General features: G+C 43.2%; 1 protein-coding gene and 1 pseudogene across 6 annotated transcripts in view; both read left to right on the top strand.

Annotated features, from left to right (window-relative positions):
* ELAVL4 (ELAV like RNA binding protein 4) overlaps positions 1–19,371 on the top strand; it is an 89,535-nt gene that overhangs the window by 40,637 nt on the left and 29,527 nt on the right. The gene's annotated exons all lie outside the window — the stretch shown is intronic.
* Positions 14,809–15,207, top strand: LOC140602548 (small ribosomal subunit protein eS12-like; annotated as a pseudogene).

Here is a 19,371-nt window from a genome sequence, read left to right as displayed (position 1 = left end):
TGTGGGGAGGTGGGGAAGGAGTGAGAATCGCTCTAATGGAAGACCGTCTGAGGCCTACATTTGGTGGTAAGTGGTAACACAGGCTGGGAGAGGTGAGGTGTAATACCAGGCAAGTTGAAAGGCTGCTGCTGGTGGTTCAGAAGTCAGGGTGAATGACATCATAGGTATTTTTGTTGCCCTGATTTTTAACATCCCAGTCCCCCCTGTTCCTCCAACACCTCCTACAGATCTCAATACATCTCGATCCTGTGAAGTTTACAAGGAGTTCTAAATATCTAGTGGGAGGATCGGGGGGGTGGGAAGTGGTGAAGAGATAAGAATTCAAGATTAAGATTTTCCAGCCCAAACCACTCCCTAAGAGAATGGATTCCCTTCAAAGGTTCCAGCTTAACAAATGAAGAGAAAGAGAGACTTTGAGAGGAAGAGGAGAGAGAGACTCATTGATGCGTTGCATGTAGGCTGGGTTCCCTCCTGGCTGTGGCTTGTCAATGAATTCTCCATCTGAGAACACATAGAGGAAGTTTGGGCATGGACTTAAATGTTTGCTGCTAAGTGCATAATTGCTATTATTTAGCAAGTACTTACTCTATCCTAGTTACTTGCTAAGCACTGAACATACCTGAAACAGCCTCCATTTTCTTCAGTGAGGACACCGAAACTTTGTGAGGTCAAGTAACTTCCCCTGGTACAGTTGTTACCAAGTGGTAGAGCTGGGGTTCAACCCCATATTGGAAAAGCATGATCTTATGGAGAAGTGCGTGCAGGATGCCTCTGGCTGTGTTAAGTGAAGACCCCCGCCTAACCCTCAGCCCATAACCCAAGGAAACATTGTGATCCTCTGAGTAGCAGTTGCTGGCCACCCTCTGGAGGGTCTACCCAACGCACCACGCCTTTAAACTAGACTCCTGTGTACAACGGGATGCCGAGATAACAATATTTATCATCCTCTGGGGATACAACTCAGCCTTCGGAGTAGAACCAAATTTACTGAAAGTGCCAGGTTTAAGAATCTGTTACAGTGTTTTTGAACATCTCTGTTATTTATCTTCTCAGAGATATTAGATTTTCTTTTTTCCAATTGAGAAAGGACACTTATCAGGATAATCTAGGTACCAGGGAGAGAAAACACGTCTCCCAAGTTGCTTCCGTGCACAGCTGTGGCCACGTGAAGCCATGTTCTTCATTTTTTTCCTTCATCCACCTGCAGCCTCTACTGCTGGAGAGAAAGGGAAGTGGTACGTGGGCCACAAGCTTTGTGCGACCTCGAAACTCAGGCAAGGAAACACCAAATCCCTGATAGAAATTATATTATTCCCGTGAACTGCAGAGAATTGAATTACTTTCTAATTTTTAATTTCGCTGCCTTTCTGTTTTTTTCCAAGCTTTGAGATTGCATTACAGATGCTCCGTGTTTTAGGGGAGGAAACTTGGCTTAGGTGGGAGGATACAGTTAGGTGGCTCAGGGTGTCTCTTAAAGCCAGCAGAGCTAGAATGCTAAATTACATTTTAATAATTGTCGATCTTGTTATCACCCCTCTCCCAAAGGAACAGAGAAAGGAGGAAAAAAGTAACAAAAGAAAAAATCCCCAGAAATCAGTGTACAACAGTTTGATCTGCCTATCTAGAGTGTGTGATGATTTGCATCACAGCAATCAAAAAGAATTATATTTTTACTTGATGTGACTCTTCATGTGCCCATGCAGTGTCATTTTTTTGATCCATTTCATGTAGGTGAGAGCTCTCAAGGGAGGGTTTTGAGGACAGAGTGGTCCAAACTGGACATTATCCATTATAAAGCTGAATATGTGGAGTGACCTGGATTTGGAACAGGTTGATAAAGGAGTGGGGTCTGTGTGAGCTGGAGCTGCGGGCAGAGGTTTGAAAGATAGGGTTGGGATTTAGGTAGAGGGAAGAAAACCAAAAGTAAAGAGCTAAATTTCCAGTCTAAGAATGAAAGCCTTTCTTATTCTTTCGTGCTCTGGACCCGGGAGGTAGAGCTGGGACATGGCTCTTTGGAAGCAGCGATCCAACGTGAAGCGGCACTGCCAGGTGAAGTTAAGCATAGTGAAAAACGAAGCTAAGACAGCACTTCCTAAACCTCTCCTCTAGCCCATTCTTTCATTTTTTTCTTCATAAGACATGTCTTTGGCTTAATTAATGTTCTCATTCAGTGGAGAAAGCAGGACAGGCAAAAAAAAGAGCTTTCACTGCTGTGGACATCAGGGTGAATGCTTTGCCACCACTTTTGTATCTGGAATCACATCTCTAATTAAAGGAACCAACTCTGTTTTGATTTGGTGACACTGGGTAACTTATGTTCTTTCTCGGATTTGTGAAAATGCTCTTAATCTCATGTGTCCCTCTCAGTGGGTGACGTGTGGGCCAGGGACTACGGCAGCGGGGAGGGCGAGGGCGTGGGGAGGGGCTGGCAGGGGGCCTAGGCCAGGAGGCACTACGTGGAATATAGTCTCTTGGGTTGAAGACGGAAAGGAGGCTGAGGGCTGTGGATTGCTTTAGTTACCTCGTATACCTTCAAGGAACTGGATTTACAGGACACCATGGGAATTTGATTGAGTTTTACTTCTGAGGTAACTTTATAAAACAATAAAAGACCCTGAAAAATTCTAAATATGAAAGTGCTTTTAATTCACTCCTAAAATGTGAATTCAGCCCTAAGGTGCGTTTATTGGCATGCTTTCTTACGTCAGCCAGCAAAGACAAATAAAAATAATAGCACCAGCTTTTGCACATTTGTGTGCACCTTATGTGTGTTCTGGGCACTATATTAGAGGCTTTAAACAGAGCAGCTCCTTTAAATAGTAAATTGGGATTTCTTGGAGACTCATAATAATAGCCAGTGTTTATGTGCACGTACTATGCACTACTGCTGAGATCAGTAGGTGGAATTTCATGTAATGCTCAAGTCGGTCATTTTATAGGTGAAGAAAGTCGGATTTAGGAATGAGTGAGTAATTAGCCCTAGGTGACTTCCTTCTAAGTAGGGGAGCTGGGACTTGAACCCAGGACTATCTAATTGTGAGTTGCCCAATTTGTAGTTTATCTTTGACAGTTTCTCGAAAAATACTCAACTGATTTCTCCCCTTTACAAACCAACGCAGCTTATATTATATTACCTAGGGAATGAAAACTTTTAATTCAGGGAAAACATAATTCGAATTCAAAATCTTTGTGTTGGAAAAGAGCGTACTATGCATTACAAAAAAAAAGTACCAGTGGTTTGTTCTGTTCTTGGTGATAATTTTTTTCAAGATTTTATTTATTTATTCATGAGAGACACAGAAAGAGAGAGGCAGAGATACAGGCAGAAAGAGAGGCAGGCTCCCTACAAGGAGCCCGATGCAGGACTCGATCCCAGGACCCCGGGATCATGCCCTGAGCCAAAGGCAGGTGCTCAACCACTGAGCCACCCAGGTGTCCCTGGTGATAAATTTTTTTAAGAAGATTACATTTTATCTAAATTCAGTTTGCCAACATATAGTCACCCAGTTGCCCTATCCCCCTGATTTTTTTTTTTTAATTAAGCAGGTCACTGCTTACCTGAACAAGGAAAAACAGACTAAGAGTGGTTTTTAACTTCAGATTTTGTTTCTTCAAAAAATACCCTTCACTATGTTCCCCTTTTCTTTCTTTTGCAAGCACTGTATTAAAAATGGATGTTGCCTTAAAGTTAAGCATAGTGAAAACCCAGCCTCAATTATGCATAATCCAAGAAAATCCCAAGATATTGATTAGCTAAATAAACTTTTCTACATGCACATCAGAGGGATATCCACTAGTGATGGGAAGGGGAGAGGAAATAGTAGCCTTCATCATCACATTTTGCTGCTGACTTTGAAAACATGCTTGGTACAGTGCAATGTGTCCCTTGAATTTATAAGAAAATCAGGCAGATTTGCATCTGTCATTTTATTTGTCACCTCCCTGCAGTCATCTTCTATGAAGAAGGAAAGAATTTTGATTTGTTGACTTGTGGAGAAAAATGGATTCTTGTTGGGGTGAATGGAAAATAGTTATGGAGAAGATTTGGCAGCCTGGTGGAGACACAATGGGAGAACAGGGGTGTCCCTTATTAAGGGGAACTTGGAAAATGTCAGAATGTTAAGTAACGACAGTAGACCACGTAATTATTGTGCCTCTAACACACCCGTCAAGGCAGTCAGAGACCTCCCATCCTTTCTAATCAGGATAGGTTGGCAACCGAGTGGAGCCGTGAGGGTTAGAATTTGTACAGGTACATTCTGCTTCTTTCCACATAATTCCTCTCTCAGGATGGCAGTAGTCAGGATTACAGACCAGGGATGGTTTCCTTTTGCCCCCTGGCTGTCTTCCCCTTCATCTCCCCTTCCCTATCAGATGGTTCTGCCCTGTTCCAAACTCAGATAACTGTAGGAAAGTATTCTCACTTCCCAGGAGAGATGTCTCAAAGGATTTTTACCTAGGATGTGAATCAGGCCTGGGTATTTTAAGGATTTTCTATTTCTGTACTTTAGCTGACTGTTTGGTTCGTAGGACCAATTCCCTGCTCACCCAGCCTCCCCTCCTTCCCCCAGTACATACATACACACCCCCCACACGCACACACTCCCTCCCTCATTCCCTCCCCCTTCTCTGGAGAATGACCTGGTTGATTGAGACTAGGAGCTAAGGAAGAAGGTAATGTCAAGTTGAAATTTCCACACATTATCTAAAAATGTAATTCATCAGCTTCAGGGTAGGAGGAAAGTGCTTTCTGAAATGTGTTAATGGGAAATTCATTTTTTTCTTGTCTTCTGGGAGGTGTGGCAGGGTGATTTCTCTTTTTGGTCTGGCTCCCCCCTCCTTATTCCACATCCTCCTTACTGCTCTTAACCGATGAACCCTGTATCTGTCTTTATGCCTTGTAAGAACTAAAGATCTTTAAGTTGCCTTTTTATTTTTTCTGCAGTCCTCAAATTGAGCTTTGATGGGAGAAGATATTTCTAGTTTGGAGAGAACATAAAATTCAGATAGAGACCATATATTTGTATAAGGCTTTTATATTTGTAAAACATTTTCAATCAGCCAACAGTATTTATTTAGTGTCTGCTCTCTCAGACCAAATAAATGTTATTCCCTTTCCTTCTCTTCTCTTAAATTCTGTATCAGGGTCTGTGAGGAAGCCAGAGAGGCTAAAACATAGTTGGTGCCTACATGTTGCTGCTGGCAGGGCAGGGATGGGGGAAGCCAGGACACATTATGGGGCCCTGCAGCAACCTGCAGGTCTGGGATGTGGACACATCACCTTTGCTATTTTGTAGAGGGTTTTGTTCTGTTGTGTGGGGATTTTTTTTTAATTTTATTATTTATGTATTTGAGAGAGTGACAGAGTGCATGAGTGAGGGGAGAGGCAGATGGAGAGAGAGGCAGATTCCTCAGTAAGCAGGGAGCCCAATGCAGGGCTCGATCCCAGGACCCTGGGGTCATGACCTGAGCTGAAGGCAGATGCTCAACCGACTGAGCCACCCCGGTGCCTCTGTTCTGTTTTGTTTTTCACCAAGGTCCAAGCTCACCCTTTCTGACCTGCCTATTAATTTCATTAGCACAGAAAGACTCCTAACAGTGCAGTGAAGCTGGAGGGTTGACGGAAGGCCTGCTATGTGTCGGCTACAGGGCGAGGCACATCATGACATGCTATCTCACTGCAGCTGTGTGGCAGTCATGTGTAATCACTGGTATTATCTCCATTTTACAGATAAGGAGGCCAAGACTGAGAATCAGTTAGCTGGAGAGTGGAGTTAGATCTGTCTGGCTGCAAAGTCTACGGTCTTTCTCTTACCTTAGTACTCTGCCTCTGCTGAATGAACACGAAGACATCGGCTACTGGGGTTCAAAGGGGAACAAGATGATAGTGGACTGGGGATCTCGGAACAAGTATCAAATAGGAGTGAGCTGGGATCTTGGTAGAGAGCAGGTTGGGGGAGACCGGTCGCTGAAGAGGCAGCAGCTGAGCCAAGTTTCAGACACCTCTCCAAGGAACAGTGAGTGGAACAGTCAGGACTATTCTGTGGGTGAGTGTTAGTGCCCCCTTTGTGTTGATAAAATAACTGAAGCTCAGAAAGGTTAAATAAGTTATCCAAGGTCACAGCTAATAAGCAGTGGGGCTGAGATTTGAACCCAAGTTTGTCAGACTCCAAAGTCTGTGTTTTTCTACTTTACTAATAAATAACCCGACCTAACGGGGAAGGAGGTGGACAATTTGCAGACTCTCCGTGGCGTCTAGGCCTTGAGAATCATTGTTTATCTTGCTGAGGTCAGTTACGTGTTCTCTCAGCGACTCTCTTTTCACCTCCTTCAATTTCTTGCTGACTTGTAAGTCTGGTTTTCTGCTTGGCCCTTGTTTTGTAGTTGATGTCTGGTGATACGTGAGGTCCCATCAGCATTAAGTGGATACAGCTAGTTAGGGTAATTACTCTAATTCCTAAGGCTGCTAATGGAATTTCCCATCACAAACATCTTGAATCAGATTAAATCATTTTACTGGTGGTATGGCTTAAAATGTATACTTAATCATCCCCAATATTTGCCATTTTTGTCTGTTTTCAAAGGCTTTTACTTTTAGTACTTCCTCTGACCCTGTTGAAATCACCAATATAGACAATGTCTGTACTCACTGCAAATGAGGCCAGTGCAGCCAAGGAAGACTGGAGTCAGGAGCACTTGGCTTCTTATTTTCCTTGCTCCTTCTTCTCTTTGCTCCTTCTTCTCTTTGCTCGTCGCCTGTCCTGACTCCTCTTTTTCTTTTTATTTATTTGCATGCCATTTGATTAAAAACGGATTTGAATTGGCTTTGTAAGATAGTACGGAAAAGAGATAGAATTAAAATAGCCATGGATTTTTTAAAAAGCCAGGTAGACCAAATTGTGTGTAGAAGAAATGGTAAAAGGAGAACGAGAAGGAAAAAGTAAGTTCAATGTGGCTAGGTGAGTTGTCCGAGAAGTAACAAACCACCTAGCCCAAGTTTTCTTTACATCAAGGGAAAATAGATGGTGACCTTGATCCCATTCTTAAGTGGTAAGCAGACCCCAGCCCCGGCCCCCCTCCCTGCCCCCACACTGACATTAGCCCGCAGATCTCCACGGAGACGCTTGCCAGCTATGATACAGGGTGGCATAGGGAGCCTGGAATCACATACAAAGAGTTTTCCTTTCCTCATCTTTCTTGCCTGAACCCATGTTGGATTGATTGACATGTTTTTGTTTGTTTGTTTGTTTTTCTGGCCAGGGCAGGCAGTGCCAGAGAGAAGCTGCCTGAGTGGAGTACCTGAGTTCATTGTTTTTGTAAATAATGTGCCAAAGGGGGTGTTCTGAATTGGGCTTCCTCACTTGCTGCCCTGAACTGAGGTATCCCAGCTTCAGTCTTCCCCGGCCCCTCACAGCCTGGCGCAGGGCACGTAGGCACTTCAGTCCTCTGCTTCCATCTCCCTGGGAAGGGTTCCTGCAATGACTTCTGGTGGGTTCCCCGCTGCCCGGGACTCTGAACTGGATGGCAAACAGGAAAATCAAAGGTGACTCTCACTTCTTGCTCCTGATCCTGCAAACTGGAACTGGTTTCAGTTCAGTGGCTGCAAACTCAGCCACCTTTCCTCTTCTCGGTGCCCCTTGCCAGGCAGCGGAGCCCACAAGGAGACAGACCCCACTCTAAGTCCAAAAGAAATAGAGCACTCCATCCAGTGCTCCACACTCCCTAACACAGACACACACACACACACACACACACATGCACACACACACACACACAGCCCGGATGCTTCTTTGTCAGGAATTCCAGGCACGGTACAGTGAGACCGACCTCCAGGAGAGTCCCACACCATCCCCCAGCTCCTCTCACACACACATGTGACAGGTGTGCGCCCGGCCTTGCATTAGGCACTTTATCCCCACGGACCTCCATCTTCTCAACACATAGTAGGATAGATCCTTACCTTACTGTCTTTGCGTGGTACTTGCCATCCAAACCAGCTGACACACGTGGAGGCACCTGTAAGCTGAAGCAACCTGTAAATGGGAGGGGCCCTTTCTGTCTCCTAAATGCTTCCCTCTTCTTTCTCACCAAGTGTCCTACCCCTGGGCCAACAGATGGATAAAGAGAGAGGAAAGGACAAGCTGGTATCTGTATGTCCCTGGTTTAGTCCTCAGTTACGTAACTCCGAGTTGGAAGTAAGAGATGCCAGAGGAGAAGGCCGGAGAGTGGAATGGCACCTTACATTTATTAGGTGCCGCTGGATGCCAGTTGCTCTGTGGTTGTTATCTCATTTAATCCTGACCACAACCCCAAGAGGTAATAGCAGCCCCATTCTTTAGATGAGGAAACCAAAGCTCACGTTGTTTGAAGCGACTGACCAAACTGTGTACCCATGTCTGTCTGACCACATGCTGCTGCCAGTTGGAACAAGGGCCCTTCACAGAGAGGGCTCCTCGCATTCTTGCTGTTTCATCCTGAATCTTGCATGTGGCTGTGTAGGATGTATTCCAGTAAACCTCAGAAATAGCTACAGTAACAATGAACAGCCGTTTTAGTGGTTCTGGAAGATTGTAAATGAAAGCCTTTAGTTCAATATTCAGAAATGCCAGGATGATTTCTGAGATTGTTTTTAAAATCAAGCCACCTTTATGAGTGGCAACATGATAAAATGGAAGGACCCACCAAATTCTCACTCTACTTATGGGACTTTCAGTGGATCAAACCATTCTGTGCCTCAGATTATTGTGCATAAAACGGGGATAATAACATTGGCTCTTTCCACCTTACTGTGTCTCGACGTAAGATGAGCTGCTAATATGTTGGTAAGTCTTTAAAGTGTTATACCAATTCAGGATATTACTGTGTTCACCTAGAAGATAGGACATTGTAAGCAGGGTATTTATGAGGGTAAAGCAAATATAAACCCCTTGCGATAAGCTAGTTTTGCTTTCTAGTCTGCCTTCCAGATGTTTTGTTCAGTTATCTACGTACATCTCAACAAAAGCTGATTAACTCTCTCAGACATCAGTGTCTAACTGTTATTAATGCTCAAGCTGATCAAATTACAATGCCACAGATCCTACTTGTGCTGTTAATATTAGATTTTGGATTCCGGTCTATAATGAATGATTTTTCCTCCATGCATTGGAAAAATTGGTTAGCAGGGTTCATAAGAAAGTTTAATTAGCAGGCTGTTTGTGAAAATAGTGGTTGTGAGTCATCATTCAGAATGAACTAACATTTCTCAGTGCTGAATTTGTTCTTCTGTTCCCTGAGCAGCCACATAGGATCCTCGTGTTTGGGAAGCTGGTGTCTGCATGCTGCCCACTTGAACTGCCTGGGTAATAAACTAATGACAAAAACAGCACATTTTAAATCCCAGAGAGGAAGAGGTGTAGGGTTTTTGTGTATTTGTGTGTGTGTGTGTGTGTGTGTGTGTGTGTGTGTCTTCCCAGGGGATATCATGGACCTACTATAATCTGGAACTGTGCTGGGCAGCGTAGCCTGGTAATGGAGAGCTTGACTGCTTGCCTTAGTATCCCCACCTTACTAGTCACTAGCTGTTTGACAGGAAAATTCTTACCCTCTCTGTGCCTCAGTTTTCTCATTTGTAAAATAGGGATATTGATAGGATTATTGCGAGCATCAGTACATATAAAATACTCAAAAACAGCACCTGGTGTACAGTAACATAATTCTTACAGCAGTTTTGTGAGGTGTAGGTATTATTAGCCCTATTTTCAGGTGAGGAAACAAGCTCAGAAAAGTTACATAACTTGTCCAAGGTCATACAAATTCTAAATGTCAGAGCAAAATTGAACCCAGGTTTGTTTGGCTCTATTTTCATCTGCAATACTATATTGGCTCCCAGGGTCATGCGCCTAGTCAGTTAAGCATAGATAATGTGCAGATGTTTGTGTGTGCACGTATACATGTGTGCTCCTGCTTGGGAGTCCCACACACAATTGTATTTTGTTTTTCCTTTGCGTCTTTGGTTCTCTGAGTGAAACTCCTTGAGTGATTGCATGCTGACCACTGACACATAGTAAGCTAGAAATCAGACCTGTTACGACTTGTACCAACATGAAAATATGTCTTCAAAACGTCTGACCCCCTCCCCATCATGCATCTCCGTCCTGTGTAGATTATCCCAGAAGCAAGTCTCTGTGATGTCTTCTGAGGAACAGAATCATAGGTTGTTACAGTGAAAAGAGACCTTAGAAGTTCTCTGGTTTGGTTTCCTTTTTTCTGTGGGCCCCTCTGGTATCTCAGGAACTCTAGCTCAGAGCACAGGCCCAGACCCCCCAGTTCAGGGTAATTATATCCTGAGGCAGTATTCGGTCCTGTTTCAAATAGGAATGTTCATTTGGGAATCTCATCTAAAAGTCTTTCCAAAAGAAGTTTAATAGGTAATATGTTTTTTTAAAAGAGGTTTTGTGACCAAATGAGTTTGGGAAACGGAAGTGAACCAAGTTAAAAAGAGGTTTCTTTTTTATCACTACTTCTTTGAGTCCGTGCTAATGTGCATTATAAATCTTAAAAGGAAGGTATAATATGTAACCATCGCCTCAGAACCTTTTTTCCTCCAGCATTTTATGAACTATGGTTCTAAGCTAAGAGAGAGGGATGGAGCTCCATTAGGGATAAATTTGCAAGTAGAAGGGAACGAGGCAGTTTGGGGCAGTTCCTACCTGATGACCTCATTTCTTTTGTTAAGAAAGAGGTGAGGTCCTCTTTTGCATATGGGTGGGCAAGTGGAGGCCTTGGTGTCCTAGAAAAGTCTTGCTAGCTCCCCGAGAGAAACTGAATATGGTGCCAGATGGGTCCATCTCTTCAGCACCAACACAGCCCCATCACATATTAGGCATTTTTGTTGAAAGTCACCGAGTACTGAGCAAGTCCTGGGCACTATTTAAATCATGGGTTCATTTGGTTCTCTGTCAGGGTGACATTTCATTTTCCATTGCCCAAAAGAGCTGAGCCATAGAAGGTGTTTACATTTTGTGATTCTCACACACATTTCCGGGCATTCCTTCATTTTCACCTCTCCCAGGTACTTACTTGACTCAGTGTAATGAGGCTGGTCACACTTGCACGGTATAGCCATTCCCTGAGAAGCCCTTAGCTGTAAAAAAAAAGAAAGAAAGAAAGAAAGAAAGAAAGAAAGAAAGAAAGAAAGAAAGAAAGAAAGAAAATTAAAGAAGATCGCTTCCCTCCCTGATTCCTACTCTGCAGACCCATTTCTGTGTGAGTCCTTTGTTCTTGGGTTTTTATTTCTTGATTTTGTCTTATTTCTTACCTGCAAGCTGAATGGTGATAAAAAGGGGAAATGTGCTATTCTTTCTTGTTTCTTTTCTTTTTCATGGATCTGGGGAATTTCTCTTTTAACATTTGTTGGAACCGAACATGGTTGTGAGCTTCCTGTCTGGTACTTTACTATCAGTGAACTCCTTGATGATAGGGACGGGGTACTCATCGCCGCATTTCACACAGCTCTTAGCGGTAAGTCCAAGGCCAGAGATCCGCAAGCCCTTATTTCAGAAATGACACACTGATAAAGATTCTCAGAGAAAGTCCTTCTCCAGCTCATATTTGACATCCTGACTTCTCTCTGCACAGACAAGTTATTTATCTCACCTCCTTCATCGAGAGCCATGAATTTTCTTTTACTTTGGATAGAGGCAGTTTTAATAGATTTATATTCAGTTAATATTTATGAAGCATCTACTGTGTGCTGGGCCCTCTCCCATAACTTATCTCACTTAATCTAAATCCCGACATGGTATCAGGAGCCTCCACACAGGCTTTATACAAATAGCGTGTGATGGGAGTTTTGGAAGCCTTGTCTTTAGTGTTAAACACAGCACTTCCTTTCACCCACAGACATTTCACCCACAGGCAGCCTCATTTTGCCCGAAGGCTAATTACAGTGTATGTAATTAGTACTAACCTGATAACTTTTTCTACCTCTTTTTCCTTTGTTGCTAGACCGTTGTCTAACATCGGCTGCATTTCTGGAATCACCTGTTGGTGTGCATCCATTCTGGGTAGCAAGCCTTGTCTGTCTGACATCCAGACCTTTTGTTTTATGTGAGAACAAGCCAACCAAGAATTAAGAATTCTGGTTCATTTCTGTGGGTAGCTGGGAGTTTGCCAAAATCCTCCTTTTTTTCTTTCAACCCTTGTTAAAAATATGTTTAAATGTTTGACTATTTTTTCCTGTCTGTAAGAATATTCTGTGCATAATTTAATTGAATGTTGCTTCGATTAAGAACCTTTCATTGCCCCAGGGTCATCAGTCTGAACACTTCTCTTTGTGTGATAGATGCTGAGGGTGAGGTGGTTGTCACTGAGGTTTCTATTATCCCTGGCACATTCTCTTTTTCCCTTTCAGCTTTTTTTTAAAACTAAGTACTTGATACTAGCTTTTTATCTTATGAATCGCCTTTCTTCCCTGAACAGACAGAAGAAAAATAGGGTTCAGATTAGTTTCATTTTGTCAGTTATTGAGGTTTATTATTGAAATATATATTTGAAGATCTCTCATTTGGAGCAACTTATTTTATAGGAGAAACCAAAAGAGGCTTAAAAAAAACTCCTTTGAGAATTTGTTGGTTGGCTTTCTTTTTGGAATAATGTAGTTTTGTAACTGGTCCTTCCTGCTTTGGGGACTGCTGGAAATTGTTGTGTATAGTCTGTGCGTTTCCATGTGCCTCTCCCCAATAACAGAAGCTTTGTTTCACATTTACTTGAACAATTTGGTTGATACGATCTCTGAAATCGGGAAACTCTATCAAAAGCCTGTATGGACTTAGGAGCCAGATGGAGTTGTGTCCTGGGATCTGAGGCCTCTGGACATTAGTCTTCTGGATTATAAATGGTAGTGATAATGCCTACTTTGTAGAATTGTTTTAGGGAGTAGATGAGATAAAAGACATAAAGGAGTCAGCTAGAAAAATGTTCTCATCAAAAATATAAGTAAATAAATAAATGTATGCATATATCAAATCATCGTAATGTATACTTTTAATATCTTATAATCTTATTTGTCAATTGTACCTCAATAAAGCTGAAAAAACCCCAAAGAACTCAGTACAGTGATTGGCACATGGTAAGCACTCAAAAAAATAACTATTTTTCTTTTTTTAGAGAGAGAGAGCATGAGAGCCAGTGGGTGGGGGGAGGGTAGGGCAAAGGGAGAAGGAGAGAGAGAATCTCAAGCAGGCTTCACATTCAGCAGGGAGCTGACACAGGACTCCATCTCATGACCCTGAGATCGTGACCTGAGCCAAAATCAAGAGTCGGATGCTTAACTGACTGAGCCACTCAAGGTGCCCCCCAAATAACTATTTTTATTCCTATTTATTCACTTGTTGAATTTGTTAACTTATTCATCTGTTCAACATAGATTTATTGAAAGCCTACTATGTGCCAGACATTGGTCATACCAAGATTAATAATATCCATGTCCCTGCCCAGAAGGGCTTTAGGGTTCACTAAGAACTGCATTTCGTTCAGCAAGCTTCTATTGAATGCCTCCTGTGGGACAAGTGCTTTTTGCTCATTGCCATCTTGATGCCACATGATGAGTTCTCAGCTTCTGGGGAAATTACATCTACTTAGGAAGCCAGAATGTAACCTCTGGAAATAACCTAGTACTGGTTCAGTGTAATTTTAAATACTTTGGGAATTCAAAATAAGGGAGGCTGGGTCTATCTCTTTCAATAGTGTTTGTTGTTGACAGAAAGCAGATACACTCAAAATTTCAGATGCCTAAATGATTCCTGAATATGCTCCAGAGGTCTAGGAAGATGTCATATATACATCTGAGCAGATTCAACTTGGAAGTGGTATTGACAGTTCAGGTTGATATCAACCATCAGCGGCCTCCTGGAAGTAATGGCTGTAAACTGAGTGGCAGATCTGTCCCCTCGAGGAATGGATGCTCATGCTGTCCCCTCCTGCTGGAATGCCCTTCTCATCTATTGCCTGGCTATCTCCTATCAATCTTTTTGGATTCGTCTCAGAAAGCTTTCTCTCCTTCTAACTGTCGTAACACTGAACCATACTCTACTATCATTGATTCATAGGTCTGACTGTCCTACTAGACCATGAACCCCTTGCTTCTTCCTTGGTCCTCAGTTTTAGAGTTTATAGAACAGACTTGAAGATGACTGATACCAAAGTCCTTTCCAAGACTGTCATTCTATGATGTACCAGATCCAGCTTGGCAGGCACAACCAAGTTAAAAGGTGGGACTGGGATACTTTGAGGGTATACATTGGAATTAAATGGAGAGAATGAGGACTTGGAGATAGTACTAGAAAACCAGGCTCTCTCAAAGTCTCAGGCACACTGTGCTATGCATGTCCAGCAGGTGTGTTTAGCATACAAATGAGCACATATTCAAGAAACCAGGACACAGCAAAAAAGTGCACAGGCTCTGGAATCGGACAGGTCTGGCTGCTACTCCGTGGCCAAATAACCTTGGGTGTGTGATTTCTACTTTCTGGGTCTCAGTTTCCCCTTCTATAAAACAGGGATAGAAATGCATGCGTCAGAGGTTGTGAAGATTTAAATAATGGTATATGTAAAGTGTTTAGCTTGTAAGAGGTGCTTAGTAATTATTCTCTATTCTTTTTGTTCCCTCAGTTAGAACTCAGGATAAACTGAAAGAAGTTGGGAGCATAGGGTCTAAAATAAATATAATTTAGCTCTTTCCCTGCTGACACCAGGCAGCACAGAGGCAGAGGCTCAGGTGCACTCAAGATTTGCCCTCCCTGCCCCGCCCCCCAGTCGCCCACTGCCATGGCCAAGAAAGGCGTTGCTGATGGAGGTGTAATGGATGTTAATACTGCTTTACAAGAGGTGTTGAAGACTGCCCTCATCCATGATGGCCTGGTGTAAGGAATTCCCAAAGCTGCCACAGCCTTAGACAAGCACTGAGCCCATCTCTGTGTGCTTGCATCCAACTGTGTTGAGCTTATGTATGTCAATTTGGTGGAAGCCCTTTGTGCTGAGCACCAAATCAAATAAATTAAGGTTGATGGCAGCAAGAAAGTAGGGGGATGGGTAGGCCTCTGCAAAACTGACAGACAGGGAAAACCCCGTAAAGTGGTTGGTTGCAGTTGTGTGGTAGTCGAGGACTGTGGTAAAGGATCTCAAGCCAAGGATGTCACCAAGGAATACTTCCTATGCAAGAAATGAACAAATAAAAAACCTGGTTTTTGTTCCTCAAATAAATAAATAAAATATAATTTAGAATCTTTGAACCGTAGCATTAGAAGGCATCAGTAAATCTTGCTGACTGCTCCACATCCCCTGGTAAGACATTGATCTGGCCTGTTTGCATACTTCCAGTCATGGAGCCCTTACCACCTCACGAGGCAGCCACACCCTTATAAATCCCTACTAGAAAGTTCTTCCTTTTATCAAGGCAGAAGTCTACTCTACAACTTTCTTCTCCCTGGTCTTTGTTCTCTCCCTTGAGCACCACACGGCAGGCCTACCCCTCCCTGCTTTCCCATGACAGCCTTTCCAATATTAGGATTGGCTCTGAGCAGCAATAAAGTCTCCTTCAGACTAGAGACTGCAGGTCTGTCAGGTGTATCTCATGAGTTTGGTTCCTCTGAACATGGTAAGGCCCTGGGAAAAGAGTTTGCTGCTCTTTCTGGTTTCTTTCTGTTCAGTGTATAAGAGATTGAATGTGGTCAAGAGGATGTAACTATGTATGTGAAGAGATATTTATCCATTCACCCAACAGACATTTATCCAAAAATGTCCTGGAGCCTTTGGTAGGTGCTGGGGTACGGAGATGAATAAAATACCATCTTGGCCTCAGGTTGCCCCCTGTCTAATGAGGAACAGAGTCACATCAAGAGATGGTTTCAGAACCATCTTTATCTGCAAGATGGAGGAGAGGGGGCTGAGTGGTTTTCCTACATGTCTTATTCAAGAGCACCGTAGAAGTATTTTAAAGAAAACAGGGCTGCTCCTTTCTTCTTTTCATGCATTTATCAAGGGCAGTGGTGTGCTGCCCTCACGTTCACTTGTGTCATTGCTCCAACATGCCACTCATGGTTCTGCCCCAGGGCCTTTGCACATAAGATTTCCTCTGCCTGGGATGACTTTCCCTCAGACCGGCTGCCTCTTTTCCCTCAGGTCTTTGCTGTCATGTCACCTTAGTCTTACTTAACCACTCTGTTAAAAAGTTGTAGCCTCATCCCCTACACTGTCTTCCCCCTTCTGTGCTATATTTCCTCCCAAGAACTCACCATCATCTGACAAACTTTATATTTTATTTACCTTTCTCATCTTGCTCTGTCACCCCCAATCAGAATATAGATTCAGTGATGGCAGAAACCAAGTATTTTTGTTCTCTGCTATAATCTCAGCAAATGGAACTATGTCTGGCACATAATAGGTGCTCAATAAATACTTGAGGGGTAAATGTATGCCGTGCTTGGATTTAGCCCTTAGGTTGGAAGCTGATCATCCCTTTATGGGAAAGCCATACCAAAATTCTACTGTTTCTTCATCTCTGAACCCAAATTCTCCCACCTCCAGGAAGCCTTCTGCACTGTGCTAAGTCAGAATCAGTCTCCATCTCCTCTCTGTTCCTGTATATAGTTTTTTGTTGTTGTTCCTGTGTATAGTTTTAAAAGAAATATCTCTGATATACTTATTATTTTTGCTGAACTAAAAGTAATTCTTTTTTTTAAAGATTTTATTTATTCATGAGAGACACAGAGAAAGAGAGAGAGAGACAAAGACATAGGCTGAGGGAGAAGCAGGCTCCATGCAGGGAGCCCGACGTGGGACTCGATCCTGGGTCTCGATCCTGGGACTCGATCCCGGGTCTCCAGGATCAGGCCCTGGGCCGAAGGCGGCACTAAACCGCTGAGCCACCAGGGCTGCCCTAAAAGTAATTCTTATATCCATCTTTCCCTTCTGCATATTAAGTCCCCTGAAGTTAGGAACAACTTCTTGGTTATTTTGGGGCCCACTCAAGTATGTAGCTCATTGTAGGTGCCTATTATGTATGGAATTTGTGCCTGTTGCATATCGTGTGCTCCAATATAAGAGTAAAGCATCAAAAACATTCTCTACCTTTAAGAAGGTTGGGGGCCTTACTGAGGAGATAGCATTCTCATAGACGATTGTAGAAGGCAGTATTTAATGTGATGTGGGAGAAAAAAGGCAAGGATCCACCATCTATTGAGCATCTATTATATGTCAGGCACTTTGCATACATTATCACTTTTAATCTTCCTAAAAAGTAACATTAGGTTCATTTTACAGATGAGATTACAGTAGCAGAAAGGGACAAAGTAGGAATGCAGAATTGGGGGAAGAAAAGAAATAATATATACAAAGAAATTCTGAGAACTTTCGTATTGGAGCTTCCCTTCCTTGTTACTATGGATTAGGATGTGTAGCTTTTTCAGAAACCAAGGTGTAGGGAGGTTAACTTAACTTAGTTCGCTAAGGCCACACAGCAATAAGCGGCAGCTGCATTTCTTATATCGTTACATTTCTGTATCAAATCCCCAGATGATGCCAACGATGCTGGTACAGGGGCCATCCTCCCAAGACTTTAAGCCATACTTAGTTTGAGGCGATTGTATGAACTACTAAAAGAAAATAAATTATCTGACTAGTTGTTTCTACTGACCCTGAGCTTGCAGGAGAAAAGCCAAGACTCAGACTGCCTAACATTGTGTAAAGTCCACAGAGGTGGGCTGGGTGGGAACAGAGCCATGGGTGCAGAACCATGGGTGCTCCAGCATCTCAAAGCACTCCCCAGTGCAGAGTGTGTGCATCCCCGAGTGCTTTCTTGATGCTGAACACTGCTGTGCCTTTTCACAGAGGCCAGACCCTGTGGGGAGAAAAACATGGGCTGAGAAGTCATACAGACCTGGGCTTATTCAAATCCTAGCCATGGACCCTACTTGCTGGTTGTCTTTGGGCAGGATACTTAACATGTCTTAGCCCATTTTCCTTATCTGCAGGATGGGCCCAGTGATACCCACTTTGCACAGGATTAAGCTAGGAAACATTAGTAGGGAGCTTAGCACTGTGCTTGACACAAGATAGACCCTGTTAGTCTACATGTTAACATAGTTAATCCTCACAGTGATTCTTTGTGAAGATAAGGGATCATCCCTGTTTTTCCAGGTAAAGGAACAGGCTAATAAACCTTAAGTGACTAAACCAAAGTTACACAAGTAAGTATAGTTTACACACACACATACATACACATACAGAGGTATGTAGAGTGTGTGTGTGTGTGTGTGTGTAGTAGTAGTAGTAGTAGCAGCTGCAAGTCTCTCTGACCCTGTTTAGGGTGTGTTCAGGTCAATTTTGAGGCATCTGACAACAAGGAAAGGTATTTCAGGACTGGCAGGGAGGGAGTCCTGGGAGTTAGAGTTGGCTGCAGTTAACCCAGCATGTGGATTACCGCTATGCAGGTGATCTTAAAGTGACTGGGGATTTTATCATGTGCTTTGAGAACAGAATTTCAGCCTGAGCTAGGGGTTCTAACATTAAAAAAATTCCTTACTCAACTCAGAAGTTTTTATCAACAGCAGCTACCCATCTGGCTGCCCCCTTGGGGGCTTTATAGTTGAGGGGAGTAGCTGTTAGGTTTCTGGAGAATGATGATTTTTGAAGAAAGAAAGAGCCAAGTGTGCAGGTTGGAGTGCAGAAATGCTGAGGTCCCTTCCAGCCAGCCCTGCAAAGGGGTGGCCTCTCTTGCTGCCATCAACCATGAGGATGTCACATTTGGGGTCCTGCTGTCATAACCCCCAAAGCCCCAAAGACAAGGGAAAACAACTTCTATCCGGAATGACTGGGAAAACGAGGGGTTATAATCAGCTATGATGGTGATTCCTAGAGTTTGGATACAATAAAAACGCTTAGCACAAACTACTAAAGGTAATTTCGTTTTTCTTAGATGATTCAAAAAAGTAGCAGAGGTATTTCAGGGCTTTGGAATAGTTGTCAGTGACATTTTAGTTCAAATGGAGTAACTGTGAGTATGGCAAAGGATACTGGATTTGGAGTCAAAAGATCTAAACCAAGGGTCAGCAAACTATGGCCCAAAGGCCAGGTTGAGCCTACTGCCTGTTTTTCTAAATGTGTTTTGTTGGAATACATATAGCCTATATATGGCTGCTTTCAAGCTGTAATGTCAAAGTTGTCATGGCAGAGACCAGAGGACCCACCAATCCTAAACTACTCACTATCTCACCCTGTATGTAAAAAAGTTTGCTAGGGGGCCTGGGTGGCTCAGTCGGTTGAGTGTCTGCTTTCGGCTCAGGTCATGATTCCAGGGTCCTGGGATCAAGCCCCACATCAGGTTCCCAGCTC

The sequence above is a fragment of the Canis lupus genome, chromosome 13, assembly GCF_048164855.1.
Source record: "Canis lupus baileyi chromosome 13, mCanLup2.hap1, whole genome shotgun sequence".
NCBI classification, from domain to species: domain Eukaryota; kingdom Metazoa; phylum Chordata; class Mammalia; order Carnivora; family Canidae; genus Canis; species Canis lupus.
Note: the sequence above shows the minus strand (reverse complement) of the source record. Positions and strands in the feature narration are given on the sequence as shown.